The sequence below is a fragment of the Empidonax traillii genome, unplaced genomic scaffold, assembly GCF_003031625.1.
Source record: "Empidonax traillii isolate 1590-97213 ecotype Southwest subspecies unplaced genomic scaffold, ASM303162v1 scaffold660:size391163, whole genome shotgun sequence".
NCBI classification, from domain to species: domain Eukaryota; kingdom Metazoa; phylum Chordata; class Aves; order Passeriformes; family Tyrannidae; genus Empidonax; species Empidonax traillii.
In genome coordinates, this window is record NW_020955853.1 from 253,594 (window position 1) to 266,101 (window position 12,508).

General features: G+C 41.2%; 1 long non-coding RNA gene across 1 annotated transcript; it reads right to left on the bottom strand.

Moving 5' to 3' along the window:
• Positions 1–4,462: 4,462 nt before the first annotated feature.
• LOC114065434 lies at positions 4,463–10,716 on the bottom strand. Its single transcript, XR_003572970.1, has 3 exons — positions 10,669–10,716; positions 4,809–4,936; positions 4,463–4,614 (listed from the first exon to the last, which is right to left on the bottom strand). It is a non-coding gene; the product is annotated as an uncharacterized LOC114065434 (long non-coding RNA).
• Positions 10,717–12,508: the final 1,792 nt, after the last annotated feature.

Consider the following 12,508-nt stretch of genomic DNA (forward strand, 5'->3'; position numbering starts at 1 on the left):
GCTGCCATCTTTTGATTGCCTGTTTACATTTTCTCTCTTGAATTCTCACTAATAATACAGCTCTGCTATTACCTTTCTGTCTTTGTTTTCACTTTTCTGGTCTTGCACGGTTTTAACTCTTGGGTGTTCTTACCATGAGGATGGACATACTCACCACCACCTCCCAACAGCAGCTTATTTAGAAAAGCAGAACCAGGGCTACACAGCTGTTCTGCACCAAGCTGGGTCTTGGTTCACAAACAGCTGAGTCCTTCAGCCAAGGGTAATCAGAAAATAAGGAAAAACTGGGCACTTATAAATTAAAATAGGTAAGTGTCCAGAAAAGCTCCTTCTAGCCCTCCAGGCTGTAGTGATGAGGCCTAGAGTAGATATTACTCTAAGGGTGGTGAGGCACTCAAAACAGGTTGCCCAGAGAAGCTGTGGATGCCCCATCCCTGGAAGTGTTCAAGTTCAGGCTGGATGGGGCTCTGAGAAACCTGGTCCAGTGGAAGAAGTTTCTGCCCATGGCAGAAGAGTTGAAACTGGGTGCTCTTTAAGGTCATTTCCAACCCAAGCTATTCTATTATTCTATGATTCTGTGATTTCATTTTACAATAACTTGTTATGGACAAATTTATAACCTGCTACTACTGGAGGTGTGGAAGACAATATCTGATCAGTGAAGTCAAATTTATTTTGGCTTTTTGTGTGTAAACTGCTTTATGGTCCATTCTTAACATGATCAATTTGCTAATAGACTGCCAGTATGATTGTATCTGTAATACTCTGTGATCCATTTGAGACCCTTCTATTCTTCCAGTACTCTTTGAAACTGGACAGGGCTGAGGATTGGTTTCCAGTGGAAAAGGTAATGTCCAACTTTCTCCTTTCTCCTATGCTGTCTATCTTCTGGACAGAAAGCTAAAATGCTCTTTGTGTTACGCTTGGAGTAAATACTATGGATCTGATGGCTGTGTGCATTAATCACTGCTGCTTTGCTGACTTGGATTTATACTCGGAATCACTGTATGGATTGTCTAAGATGACACCAGATTGGTTCTCTGAAATTATACTGTACAAAAACAAACAGAACCTGTCTCCAACCAGAGGCTGATCTCTGAATCTTTTCCTCTCTCTTCTTCCTCTCTGTGACTTCAGTTCAACATGCATTGGGTAGGAATAGGCTCACAATGTCATGTGTTAACCAACCATGCAGATGTGATGCCTGGCAAAACAGCAGGTCCAGTTGTACCCTGATCTTCTTTTTTTCTTCAGTTACCTTCACTCCTGACCCCTGAGCCCTAATGTGAAGAGCAATTTACTGCCTGATTCTTGGCTGTTCCTATGGCTATTTTAGTCTAGAAAGCTATGCCTAGAGAGTGTGAGTTTGAGGGGGAACAGGGTCCTCAGAAAAATAGTGTCATATAATGGTTTGGACTGGAAGAGATTTCAAAGATCATGATCATGATTCCAACTCCTTTGTCTTGGTCAGGGACACCTTCCATTACCCATGTCATAGAACTAGGGTTGCTACAGTACTGTAACAGTGGGACCCTTGGCTTCCAGAGAGCAGCTTGTATCAGTTCCAAAGCTGGACAAGGAACACCATATGCACAGTGGGAAACAGATTATTCAATACCTATCTCTGCATGTCAGAATTGAAAACCAAACTGTGTGGCTTTGCTGGAGTCTGGTCAGTGGGCAAGGGGTTTAGAGCTAATAAGTTGGGCTAAAACTCAAATCTTTTTCATTGCTGCCCTGGGTCAACAAGGTCTTCACAGCAGTGGAGAACTGTGAAATGGGAAGGAGAGTTTCTGCATAACAGAGTAGGGAACTGATGATTTGAAATACAACCAGACTGCACTGTTTTATCAAGGGAGAGAGGAAGATGCACTTTATCACTGGAGCTCTTGCTGACTTTCCTGTTTGTGTCCTGGTCTGACACCACACACATCTGAGGTCATGTCAGGAGCTCTCTGAAAGAAAGCAGGGGTCTCTCTGCAGATAGAGACCTTCTGTGAGACTAATCAAGATGAGATAATAGAAATTCTGTGTAATTCAGGGGCTGCCTTGGAGGTCCTGCTAGGGTGCATAGAGGTAGCTGGACTAGCACCTTTAGATGTCTCAAGGTAATTTGACTTTCCATTAATGAAGTCCCTACATACTCCTGGAGGCAGAATGAAGGCATGAGCCAGGGCCTGGTGGAGCTGCCCTAAGGCTGATGATCAGAGCTCATGATCTCTGTGCTGGATCTTGGTAAATAAATAACTTTTTTTTCTTGTGGACTAGACACAAGATGATCAAAGACTGGAAAAATGCAGATTAAAGTAGACTTTTCTAACATGAAAGACACATTTTGAAAGGGGTGAAAAAGGCTATTACTATGTCATGCACCCTGTAAAAGCATTCACAGATGGGATATTTTGATGAAGCATCTGTCCCATCCAAATGTAGCTGAAGCAGTTGGTTGGTTCCCACTGAGACCAGAGACACACTTGGCAGGATTCTCACAAAATGTTCATGTATTGTGAATGTATCTGCCAGCCAGCCATTTGAACTGTCACCACTCTCTGCTACAACGCTGCAGCACGGCAAGGGCAGGGCCATGGGCACTGAATTTCAAGGCATTTGTCAGAGCTGTCCTCTTGGTACTGTCTCAAAAACAGAATGCACGCCAGCAGTCAGGTTTTGTTCAGAGGGAACATCCAATTGCATTACTGTCAGCCTCTCTGCAGCATTGCAGAGAGCTTGTCCATGGGTCCTTCCTAAGCCACTGTCTTAGGAGAAGGCTTACACACTGGAGAGGAGAGACACCTGATGATTTATATTTATGCATCTATTTATTTTAAGTTTTATAAGCAACCCTTAATTCAGGATGATGTACTTATAGAGCAGCAGTGATTCTGAGGAGAGAAGCAGCATAGTGTCAGACAGACTTCACTGGCTTGTGCTGTATAGCTATTAAAAGTCTGGATCGCAGCAGGAACTTGGGCATGGCGAACGGATGCATCCAGGAGGGGTGGAGCGGTGGAGGGGACTGTGCATCCCTAAAATAGGCACAGAGTTTGATGCAGCTCTTCATGACACCCAAATTAGAATGGCTGTGGGTGTGTGCCTGACAGGTTGTCCCTGCTGAAGATGTTACTGCACCACTGTCATCCATGAAGACTGAAAATAGGTAGAAAACCTGGAGAATAACTGTATTTTTAAAAGATGGCTAGAATGTCTTAAAGGCAAGGAGAAGACCACTCTGGTCAAGTGGCATCATGTGCCTCAGGCATCCAAATTTGTGGACACTTTCAGAGGGTGATTCCTCTGTTGAAATCTTGCACAGGTCCATGTAGATATGCCTCCAGTTGCAGTCTATTGTATGCTCTAATGCATGCTCTATCCTTCAGGGTCCTGAGAGCTATTTTAACATTTAGTTTTGTTATGAGCAGTTCCTACAGTTCCCAGAAATGAAACCAGCCTTGATGCACAGATCCATGCTCATTTTAGCTGAGCTCCCGAAAGCAGTGTTGCTGCATGGCACCACAGCATTTTTTAAAGTACATACCAAGAATGATTGTAGTAATGATTATGATTGCTGCTTAAACAGGTAAAGAAGGCACGTTTTTCTGCTATTATTGTGGATTTTGCTTCAAAAGCAAGATGTCCGTGGTGAACTAAATGAGGCTTTGCAAAGATTGAGCAGTTGAATTTTGATAGAATAATTGCTTACCTTTTCTAAAAATGAGACTTATACATATGTATTAGGATTGAAGAATCCCTTTGTGTGAGGTGCACTCAGGAAACTGAAATTACTGCCATATTAAGACTAACACAGCTTCGGCAGTTACTCGTGCCAATATAACTAACCTCTTCTTTAATTAATGTTTGAATATAATTAAGCAACAGCACAGTGTAAACCTAGTGGTGATTTTATCATTGAAGAAACTTTCATTTCCATGAAGAACAAGAGCAGTGTTAGAAAGAATAAAAAATACATGAGCCCTCTGAGATGATGTGAGTGTATTAATCTATATAATGCCTACCATACCTCATTCTCTGAAACAACAGCACCAGAAGGTGGTTTTCTTTTCTTTCCCTTAATACACTGACCATCATTAAATAGTTCAATACAAATAATAAAGTATTTATCTCAATCACTCCATATCTTCACAAACAATCCTTGTAGTGTCATGTGAATTGCCAGTATAATGTGTGATGAAAACCAATAGGTACAAAACATCAAAAGTTAGGGTGTGCAGTTTGAGAGATATAAGTAACAATATAGGAAAAATAAAAGCCTGTTTAGGCTTAAAAAATGCTTTTAAAAAGCATTTTTAGGAACCCAGAAAAAGCTTCCATGTAAGTTTGTTGCTAATGCAGAAGAGACACTATTTGACCTCTCTCAAGGTCAAAATACTGTGAGTTTCAGGCTGTTTATTTAGAAACATAAACATGTATTTATTTTAAAATAAAACATGGGCTTTCTTTGACACAAAGTTGTCAAGTCTGCCGTGTGTCTGGATTTGATTTTCAATTGAATCAGGTTCAGTTTACAATGTAACAATGTTTATCAAATGTGTTTTCCTGAAATGTCTTGTGTCTTTAATGAGGAAGATAGATGAGTATAAACTGCCAGAAAGTTTCCTGTGGGAAAAAATAGTGGGATATGATGAGAATAGTTCAGGAAAAAACAGCGAAGAAAGGCAGGCTAAATTCTGTGGGAGCAAAAGTTTGTGGAATACGATAAAAAGGTGATGCAGCCAAAAGGAAGACATTAAAATTCATTAAAGAGTTTGGATGACAAATACTAAGGTTTGGGCAGGTGAGATATTTCTTACCTAAATGATTATTCCAAACCTAATGAGGTGAGAATGAAAACCTCAGAAAAAGGCAAAGACTTCAGTAGCTGCATTGATGGAGAACAGGTGGCCAAATGCTTGAGGTGGATGGTCCATGTTTCTAGGTGCTGCAAAAGCAGAAATCAGAGAATTTAGATATGGCTTAGATGCTTTGAATGAACAGAGGATATGCTACCATGGCTGTGGAAGAAAAAGGATGACCAAATAACAGATATTTTTAAGGCAGGAAAAGGCCATTAATGTACCAATGTATATTCCATGCATAGAACTGCCCTTGATCCTGATCAACAACTGCTGTACCCAGTTGCTGTCTGAGCTGCAGACACAGCTTAGATGGAGATGTCAACCAGTGACAAAAGAAGGTTGGAGAAAATTGTGGTAATTTTATCATTATTATTATTATTATTATTATTATTATTATTATTATTTATTCAATCTTGTTGGAAAATCCTACTGAAAGTTGTATTTGATTTCTCTGATCTTGCCACACATAGCTGTAAATGAATCTGCCAGACATGAATGAAAATTGCACCTCCTGTTAGATTTGGCTTTTGGATGACCACATGGAGACGTGACAGGAAAACTGGTCAAAGATTAGTTCAGCTGTTGGGAACTGCGAGGTTTGGGAGACAGAAATGAATGCTGAGTGATTGCTTGTCATCAAAAGAAAGCCCAGACATGTCAAAGGGGTGAAATGAGCACAGGTCCTGGGGGGACATGACCAGTGATGATGTGTTCAAGAAGACACAGCAGTTACAGCACAAAACAACCTAATGAGAGCTCAGTGAAACAACTGAAGGAAAAGAGGACACTTTGTCATGACAGATGAATGAGACACATCCACCAGCAAATGAGTCCATCAAGATGGTTCTTTTATGACAACAGAAGAAATTAAACTGCAAGGATGTTGTTCCATTGCTAAATAAAACAGGGTAGGCGTTGATCTTTGGTCCAGAGTTCAAATGGCACAGCACTATTTGTACCCACACAACTCCCCCTCCCCTTCCCTCAACTCACTTTCTTCAGGGAATGGTCCCAGGCAAGTGCTCTTCCTGAACTTGACTGAAAGGCTACAACTGACATTCTAAACAAACCAGAACAAGTTTGTGCTAACAATTAAAGCCAAGAACAATTGCAGTTAATGTTTAAGTTTGTCATGGCACCGTTTTTATGTACTAACACATCTCGCCCAATGAAACAGGGCGTTGAGGCCATCAAATATGCAAAATAGACTGTGCCATCAAAGTTTGAGTACAGGAAAAAGGGCTCATACATTCAAAGATGGGAGATGAAGGCTATGTTCCTGCTTTACTTGGGAGACAGGCATGAATATGACAGGCATTGAACAGGGAGGACAGAATTAGGCTGAAAATGAGCCAGTCAGAAACCTCGGAGTGATGGGGTCAAGGGGGCAAGCCAAAGAGATAGAGATCAAGGGCAGGGGAGACAGCTCTGAGTCAGCAGCACTGGAAGGAAATCAAGTGAATTTCTCTGTAATGACCTGGGGTCCTTTTATATCATCTCTCTGCAGTGCTAGCAGCAGCAGTATTTGCTGTAGCAGATGTGGATTTAATTAATGTGCAGCTTATTTCTCTCTCTGGGTCACTCTGAAGCCTCAAATGGAGGGTGAGAGTGTGTGTGGGGGGAATTGTCTACAAATTGAAGTGGGGTAAGAGGAGACAGTAGGGTCAGCCCTGGAGGCTGTGAGGTGGAAGAAGCAGCGATTGTTGCCTCTCACCCTCATCCCTCAACTGAAGTTGAGCTCAAGAGTAGGAGTGAGACATAGTTGTTTTTTTTTTTTTCTGAAATTGGAGCTCTGGACATTGTGGCCAGAACAGTCATTGAGGGACTTTTACAGCAGCTTGTTAAGCTCCAGACTGGCACATTTGCATGGCTGTGTAGGTCACTACAATATTTGTTTTCCACTCATCTTCACTTTTGTGAACTCACTGACATCCATTTCCTCAAGGGGTGTTCCCCTAGAGAGTGCTTTCTGATAGCAAAGAGATCTCACAGAAATGGATTTAAGGTATGATGTCAGAAGGCAAGGTCTACTTTTTTCCTATATATGTATCCACTTTGCCTCTTGCAGACATTTTGACAAAGCTGCCACAATTGGCTTCTATAAATGCGATTCTAAAAAAATACTGAAAATTAAGACCCTGGGGGGAAATACCAAGATCCAGCTTTGGCAAATTTTGTGGGATTAGGAGGTAAATTTTTAGAAACATATGAAGATTTTTATTTTGACAGATAGACATATGTCTGTTGAATGGGATTGCAAATGATTTTAATGAAAGAATTCATTCTTTAAGAAGAATTGGAGTGTAAAGTGAGACTGGAATAAGCATTTCTATTTGAATACCCTTCCTGCAAGGTCAGTGTCTGATATTCACGGCAGAAAAACTTTGTGTACCATATCAGACAGGCTGAAACAGAGGTAGCTGGGCTTTCTCAAAAGGGGATGAGCCTTTCAAACATCTTTTTGGCTGATTGCAGGGATAGGTGCAATTTCAGAAGAATTTGTGACGGAAACCTAGAATTCAATTTCAAGTAGGAAGATTGTAAAATGCTTTCTCAAATGGGTTAGATTTTTCCCCTCCCTTCCTTCTACGTTTCAGAGAAAGTTGCAGGGAGAAGCTGTGAGCAAGCTCTCTCTTTCCCTGGTATGCAGAGAGAGAACATGTTTACAGACATGTACAAGGCCTCCTCAGGCCAGAGAGGGCAGGGGAGGAAAGAGAGAAGATATAAAAACCCTTGGAGAAGGTGGGACATTACTCCTTCTCCCTTGTGGGCCCAGTGCATAGAACATCATTAAGAAGTGGTCCTTGCATCTGAAGCAAATATGCTTTAGCTCACACTTATGCAAGATTGGTGGAGAGCAGTTTCAACTGGCACATATGACTGAATGGAAAATGACAGCAGCACTGAAAAATGGCTAAATAAGTGGCTGAGAATAAATTAGTCGAGCAATACCAGTAGAAATGTTGGTTAAGAGTGGACAGTTCAGGACGAAGGCTTAGGTAAGTCTGTAGGGACAGTATCAGCAAAGATTTCTCTGACTCCTCTGCTTGTTACTGTCTGCATTTTTAACATAATTTCACAGCTCACATTCCCCATTGAACCTCCTCCTGCTTCATAACCCTTCCATGATGACACCAGACTTTGGCCAGCCACAGGTCTATGGGTTCATAATCTGACATGGTTGAAAGGAAGCTCTGCAAAGTCCATTTCCAAGCTCCAGTGTGAGGCTCCAAAGAGTGAATGATTACCCTCCGTGGCCAGTAATTTCATAAAGCTCTCTCTGCTGTAGGTTGTTGGCATAATAATTAGTTGGACTGAATTCGGCTTGGCTGATTTATAAGAGGAGAAGACAATGAAGTATTTTGGCTCCAGCTATGGGGTCATTAGTTTTTTAATTGCCAAGGCAATGCAGAGCTGTCTCTGATAAATGATTTCTTGTCCCCTCTCTCTTTCTCTTTAGAAATATCTCATTTGCTAAGTGGCTGCCCCCCTCTTGAAGCTCAGCCAGGTAACAACAGAAAGAGATTATATTGAAGGGTTCATATTAAAAGTACTCAGAGCTAAAACCATTGCCAAGGGCTTATTCAAAATCAACTTCAGGGGCTTGATTCCATGGAGGATGGGTTTATTTCCCATCCAGAAACCAAATATGAAGTAACATTTATGAAACTCCAAAGTTTCTAGTGTCAGAACAGGGAATGACAGTCCTACTTCATAACTAGGGATGAGCTGTGTTCGTCTGTAAAGACATCAGGGACATGGTTTAGTGGTGAACTTGGCAGTTCTGGGTTTACACTTGGACTCGATGATCTTAAAGGTCTTTTCCAACCTAAATGATTCTGTGATTCTGAGAGTGACCTTTATAATGAGGCTATTAATTTATATAATGGTTCTGCTATGGAAATTCCTCTCTAAGGTTGAAAAATATTTTATATAAAGAGAGAGGGATGAATTAGTATTACTGTTGCATTCTGTGGGCCTAAGGACTTATGTAAAGCAAGGTCTGTAAGGTGAAGTACAGGTAGTGTCTCTTAATAGACTTACCAAGATAGACAGCCCTCCAGGCACAGAAATCCTGTTAAAAAGTGACTAAACATATACTTATGCCAAAGAGTTTCCTGCAGAGCTGTGAGGATGCAAGTGGGTAGATGGAGTGGAATGGCACAATGGACTCAGCATAAAGTTGAGGCTATTTTATGGTTCAGCAAAGACCCTTAAGAATGTCTTTAGGACATCACCCACCCCTCTGGGGAAAGGGGTCCATGCCTTTCTGTAAATTGTAATAACACCTACAACACTGGTCTCATTTTGTATCTAACATTCCTGATGTGATGAGAATGGTGGAGAACTGTGGTGTTCTGTCTTGCTGTGCTTGCTTTTCACATACCCAGTGCTCCCACTTTACTTCATGCCTGCCGAGTTTTTAATCTCCTGTGAAAGAACTGGCAGTGAAAGCTCCACCAGGGAGGTGTTTGAAGGAAAACGAGGGATTCAGGAAATAGGGAGCTGTGTTACTTTTGAGCAATTCAGCTGCCTCTCCCATACAAACATTGTGTTACTGCCCTGCTGGTAACACTGAAGGAGATCAGTACATCATTGTGTCTACGTGCTGTCAGACTGGACTTGACTATTTAGGACCAGGCTGCCTGGACTATCAGTCTATATTCCATGAAAGAGGAACCCTCCTTCCCATCATCTTAGGTCTCCTCTGTATCAGAGTCTGTTCTGACTCCTGAAAGTCATTTACCTTTTTCTGAGTCCCATTTTTCATTCACAGCAGTGAGACCTTTCTGCAATGTCTGAATGTGAGAGACCTGAGGTTAATAACCATGGATGCTTAGGTTTCCTTTTTGAGTTTTGATGTTGTCAATCTGACACCCATTTTCCTTCCGGAATAATTGTTCTGATTATTTACTTATTTTTCTTTTTTTTTTTTCTTCTTTTTTTTTCTTTTTCCTCCCCCAGTCACATTTTTTGGCTACCATTGTCTGTATTCTTGCAGTTTATTTGCCTTTCTCCAGCTACTGTGATTTTCCTGCTCTGATTTTCTTCTACTTCCAGACAATATAGAATTAGTTCCTAGGTCTGACACAGCCACGTAGTTAATGGATACCTTAAAAGTTTTCCTGGACACTGAATTCCTCTTAATCATTTTACAAAGTAAGTTTTAGCATCTTTTAGTAAGTTCCATTCAGGCTCTTGTTGAAACCTAGGGTTTAATTCCTTTTAAGTGTGAGTGTGATGTTAATTTGCATTTACATAGTTTTTCCTGCTCAATAGAAAGTTGCCAAAATCAAATCCAAACGAAATTACTTTCATGGTTCTTTCTTTCTAAACTGGCATTTCATCAGCCTGCTCTGACTCTCTGTCCCCAGGAAGTATTTTGTTCCCCTCTCCCCCTACACATTTGTATGTTTAAATTTTCCAGTTACTTTTGTAGAAAAAGCCACCCTGCTAGAAAGTGCTGCAGTCCTACACAGACCGAGTTAAGACAAACTCTCCCTATCTCTAGCCATCATCCTGTCATGGATTGCATCCTGTTACACCTATTTTTGAGCTGCCATCTTCAGTCCTCATTGTCACCAGGGATAAAACAGAATAGTTCTGCTTGAAAGGACTCTACAATGATCAGCTAGTCCAACTTAAATACCTTTTTCTAATGCAGAAAACATAGTGTATGTCTAGTCTGACTTTCATTTATAATCCTAGCTATCCAGAGTCTGGCTTTAATTCTGCTCAGGTAGGAATCTCATCTTATAAAGGGTCTTGTCTTGACTGTTTGTGAAGTGAAATGCCAGCAGTTGGTAGAAGATACTAGGACTTTTTTTTTCCTGAGCACACAAAGTTTTCTTTTGAAGCTATTACACAAACTGGTTCCACAGGGGAAACTTTAGCTTGCTGGAGTGTGTCTCTGGCAGTGACCTAGCAATGCACTGTGCAACCTGCTCACCTTTGACAGTGTAAAAGTGGTACCTCCTCATTGGCAAAAGACTGGAGGAACAAATCTGTGAAGGCTGACGCAGAGCAAAAAGGGCAGTGCCCCTTTATTCCCAAAGGCTTCTTACACTGTCAGTTTGCACAAGAGAAAGTTCAGATCTGCCTTCAGTATTCAACCCTCTTTTGTGAATGGTTCATTCAGAACCAACTATTTTCCAGTAGGTACCAGATGACAGCCAGCAGCCCTGGTTTTTCATCCCATGTGTTGAAGTCTCCACGATTCACTAGACCCTCATATCCCCAATTACAAAACCAAAGATCTTGCTGGCCCTGGGTCTGAAGTAGATATCCAAGGGGGAGTAAAAAGGGGTGAATGATGTTTTTCCCTGAGGTATCTCACCCAGCCTTCTACGATTCTCACCTTCAGAGACTTCCTGAAGTCTATGCAATATTTTTGCTCTGTCTCCTCAGTGCATTTCTCTTCAATAAACTTGTCTCACTTTAACATCATACAGACTTTTTGTGCTCAGAATTACTCATTGTTTCTTTGCCATGCCCAAATGCTGTGCTCAGTCCTAATTCAACACTGTCCCACAAATAAATAAAATAAAAATAAAGCAACCCACCCCCCAAAATCTTCAAACTCCTCACAGAAAACAACAAACTGAAAATGCAAACCCACAATTCTTGACACAAAGTCAAACAACATGTTTCCTAACTGATGTCTATTAAAACCTTGAATTGTTGCAACCCAGGAGGTTTTTTCATAGAAAAAGAAATCTTTAGAGCTGTAGGTGTTTAAAATCAACACCTTGGCAGCTTCCAGGAGCTGTGCACTGAAGGGGTAGGAAGTGATGTGTCACCAAATTTTTGTTGATGCTGTGTTGCCCCCCTGCCTTGTTTCTTGGAACTGAGGGGCAGTTGGTGGCCAGGCTGATGGTGACAGAGAAGGGAGACATTCACTTAGCTCTCCACAATGGGTTGTTTTTGAAAATAGCAAAGATTACGAAGTAACAAATCTTTTCCATTTCAGAGAGAGCACAGAAGAGGCTCCAGCACCACTCTGATCCATGACAAGAGAACAAGAGTCAGGAAAGCTTTGTCTTTTCCCTTCCACTTTAGTCTCTTACATGGCCAAAGATACCAAGGAAAATGGAATAAACTTTCTTCATTGGTATGGAACTGTGGCAGGAGCAGATTACTTTTTGTAGGATCAGATGGAATCGTACCTTTCTGTCAAGTTTTACTAATTTGACAGTTCCTTAGCAAAGTTGTAGGTCTGTGCTAACTTCCCACATACATTTAACTTGGAATGTACTAGTTATTCTGACACATATAGAACATTAAAAAATACACCAGAAACAAACTACAAATATTATGAGTGAGAAGGAGGTATTGCTGAGCTCTAATCAGCTCCATATCTCTTTTGGCTGGAGAACTTGATTCCAGTGGAAGAGATTATTATCTCAGTGAGTTCTCAAGGAAAGAATCAAGTAATCAAATGGGCTGAAACAAAATCAGCACCTCCAAAACTGATGTCCTTCTATGTTATTCTCCAAATGGGTGAGGGGAAGGTGGTGGATGCAGAGTTTTTGGGGTTTAGGAAGGCTTTTCATACTGTCATTCACAGCATCTTCTGGACAAGTGGTCCAGCTGTGGGATGAATGGGTGCATGGTGCAGTAGGTGAAGAACTGGCTGAAGAGCAGAGCTCAGAGGG